The sequence below is a fragment of the Triticum urartu genome, chromosome 5A, assembly GCF_056163025.1.
Source record: "Triticum urartu cultivar PI428250 chromosome 5A, HENAU_Tu73, whole genome shotgun sequence".
NCBI lineage: Eukaryota > Viridiplantae > Streptophyta > Magnoliopsida > Poales > Poaceae > Triticum > Triticum urartu.
In genome coordinates this window covers 673,731,991-673,735,626 of record NC_141877.1, presented here as the reverse complement: position 1 = coordinate 673,735,626, position 3,636 = coordinate 673,731,991, and positions in this window count along the sequence as shown.

The window sequence follows — 3,636 nt, the reverse complement described above, 5'->3', positions numbered from 1 at the left end:
GGAAAAATTTATATAGTGTGCTGAAATTTACTGTCATTTTGTACCATGGAAGGTAATCCTGTGAGGGGCTTGTTCGGGGTATCTTCACCCCAACCAGTAGAGCAATGAGTTGCTCCTCAACCTACCGAACCTACTGAAAATTAAAATGCTTGCTTTGAAATTCCTTTGGGTATGGTAGAAAAACTGTTAGCTAATCCTTTTTTAGGAGATGGAACAAAACATCCTGATGAGCATCTAATATATGTGGATGAAGTTTGTGGATTATTTAAGCTTGCAGGTGTACCCGGAGATGTTGTTAAGAAGAAGGTCTTCCCTTTATCTTTGAGGGGAGATGCATCGACATGGTATAGGCTATGTGATGATCTGGAGTCTTGGAACTACAAATGATTGAAATTGGAATTTCATCAAAAGTTTTATCCTATGCATCTTGTTCATCGTGATCACAATTATATATATAATTTTTGGCCTCGTGAAGGAGAAAGAATCGCTCAAGCTTGGGGGAGGCTTAAATCAATGTTATATTCATGCCATAATCATGATCTCTCAAGAGAAATGATTATTCAAAATTTTTATGCTTGGCTTTCTGGTAACAATCTCACCATGCTTGATACTTCTTGTGCTGGCTCTTTTATGATGAAGACTATTGAATTCAAATGGGATTTATTGGAAAGAATTAAACGCAAATCCAAAGATTGGGACCTCGACAACGGTAGGGGGTCAGGTATGACACATAGTTCTGATTGTGTTAAATCTTTTATGGATACCAATATTTTTCGTAAAATTAGCACTAAATATGGACTTGACTCTGAGATAGTAGCTTCTTTCTGTGAATCTTTTGCTGCTTATGTTGATCTCCCCAAGGAGAAGTGGTTTAAATATCACCCTCCCATAGAAGTAAAAGTAGATGCACCTATTAAAGTTGAAGAAAAGACTATTACTTATAATGATCCTATTGATCCTACTTCTTATGTTGAGAAACCACCTTTCCCTGTTAGGATAATGGATCATGCTAAAGCTTCAACTGTGGTTCGTAAAAGCAATATTAAAACATATACACCTCCTAAGCAAGTTAAAGTTGAACCTAATATTGCAATTGCTAAAGATCTCTTGTCTGATAGTATTGATGGGCATGTTATTTATTTCTGCAATGAAACTGCTAGAGTTGCTAAACCCCGTGATAAAGATAAACCTAGACTTGTAGTAGGCATGCCTGTTATTTCTGTTAAAATAGGAGATCATTCACTACAAGAAATATGTCAACTAGTGACCTTTTGTCAGTGACCCTGCAAGAATTGGTCATAGATCTATGACCACTTGAGATCAATTGGTCAAAAGCTGTTCGGGGGGCTCCAAACCCTAAACCATCGCGACCATTTTGGTCAGAAAGATCGTAATTTCCTTACACGAAATGGTCATAAAGCAAACAACGCTAGTCCGCTGCCCTATTTCTAGTTGTTAACGACCAATATAGATGGTCATAGTCTTGTAAATTGTGGTGGGTTGCGATGACTAGGCGCCATCTCATCAGTTTTGCCTATGTGTCATGTCCATGTGTCAATTTTTGCCCTAGGTTGTGAAGCAACCTATATTTTTGTTATTCCAAAAATTCGCAAAAAATTGTCATAAATTTTTTGGATCATATCTTCATCAAATATGTCAAAAACCTTCCTTGCCTAGTTCAAAAATATTCAACGATATTCATTTTCCTATTCTGTTCAGAGTAGCAGTTTGTGAAGGAAGTACCACTTTGACATGTCCAAATACTATCCATTTTCTACAGTGCTTTCCTATGCCCAAATAATCATCCTCCACCAAATGCCAGCTCAATCCATTCATTATTTTGAGCCCAGCTTCAACATTCGTATTTATGTCCAGTGTGGTACTTTGCAAAGCAAGTACCACCTAGGCTCCTCGTTTTGAGCTGAAAATTTGTGAAGACGGTCTTCTTAGTAACTGATCATCCTCAGCCAAAACTCATGCCCGTTAGCCATGTACATTTCCCGTACCGCTAATCAAACACTTGACTGCTCATTCATGTTCGAGCATCGACCGGTCTCCTTGTGAGAATTTTATGTTGTAATTTTCTTCCTAGCACCTACCTGGGGAGTGCCCAACCCACTAGACATGCCTAGGCCGCCCAGAACACATGGCAACGCCACGGTCACGTGGTGACCACGCGGCGGGCATGCGAGTTTACGTGCTCTAGAGTTGGGGCCCTCGGCCACCGCCCAAACCTCGACGTATCGCCACCAAACCATGTATTTATGATTAAATAGGTACTTATGTAACTAGAAATGATTTTTGGAAAAAATAAATAGCAAACTATGAGGCAGCTGCAGTTCAAATTTGACCCACTTCCAACTGAATCGGCGGAATTTTTTCTTTTTCACGAGAGGTGGATCAAAACTTTTTACCCCGAACCATTTTGTCAATTGTGCATTAAATATGTCCTAGTATTTAAGAAAATTGATTTGGTCCAATTTTGCAACAATTATTTGGGAGGTCCTTCACAAAAAAAACCTCCTTTTGGGCACACGAAAAATGGAAAATGGTTTTTTCGTCCAAAGAAAATGAAATCTTCTTTAGGCAACATTGTTTGCCATTCCAATATGCACCCTTTTGCACAATATGAGATCATTTGAACAAACTATGCCATGAATGTGGCCATAAGATTGATCATTTGGCTTGAAAGCCATTGATCTCCACACGTGATAGCTCGTTTTTGAGAACACTTTTTTAAAATAATTGCCGTATTACAATTTTGTTATTTTTCCTGGGAACTTGACCACATATAATGACACAATGCGAAGGTTTCCCATTTTTTTGAATTTTTTATGCCCGTTTCAAAATGCGGTCAAAACGGCGGGAATGACCGTTCCTAGCTAGTGGTTGAATCTTGGAATTTTGTTGGTGTTTCTCTGATTAAATAGGTACTTATGTACCTAGAAATGATTTTTGGAAAAAAATAAATAGCAAACTATGAGGCAGCTGCAGTTCAAATTTAACCCGCTTCCAGCTGAATCGGCGGAAATTTGTCTTTTTCACGAGAGGTGGATCAAACCGTTTTACACCCAACCATTTTGTCAATTGTGCATTAAATATGTCCTAGTATTTTAGAAAATTGATTTGGTCCAATTTTGCAACAATTATTTGGGAGGTCCTTCACAAAAAACCTCCTTTTGGGCACTCGAAAAATGGAAAATGTTTTTTCGTCCAAAGAAAATGAAAACTTCCTTAGGCAACATTGTTTGCCATTCCAATATGCACCCTTTTGCAAAATATGAGATCATTTGAACAAACTATGCCATGAATGTGGCCATAAGATTGATCATTTGGCTTGAAAGCCATTGATCTCCACACGTGATAGCTCGTTTTTGAGAACACTTTTTTAAAATAATTGTCGTATTACAAGTTTGTTATTTTTCCTGGGAACTTGGCCACATATAATGACACAATGCGAAGGTTTCCCAATTTTTTGAATTTTTTTGAATTTTTTATGCCCGTTTCAAAATGCGGTCAAAACGGCGGGAATGACCATTCCTAGCTAGTGGTTGAATCTTGAATTTTTTTGGTGTTTCTCTGATTAAATAGGTACTTATGTACCTAGAAATGATTTTTGAAAAAAATAAATAGCAA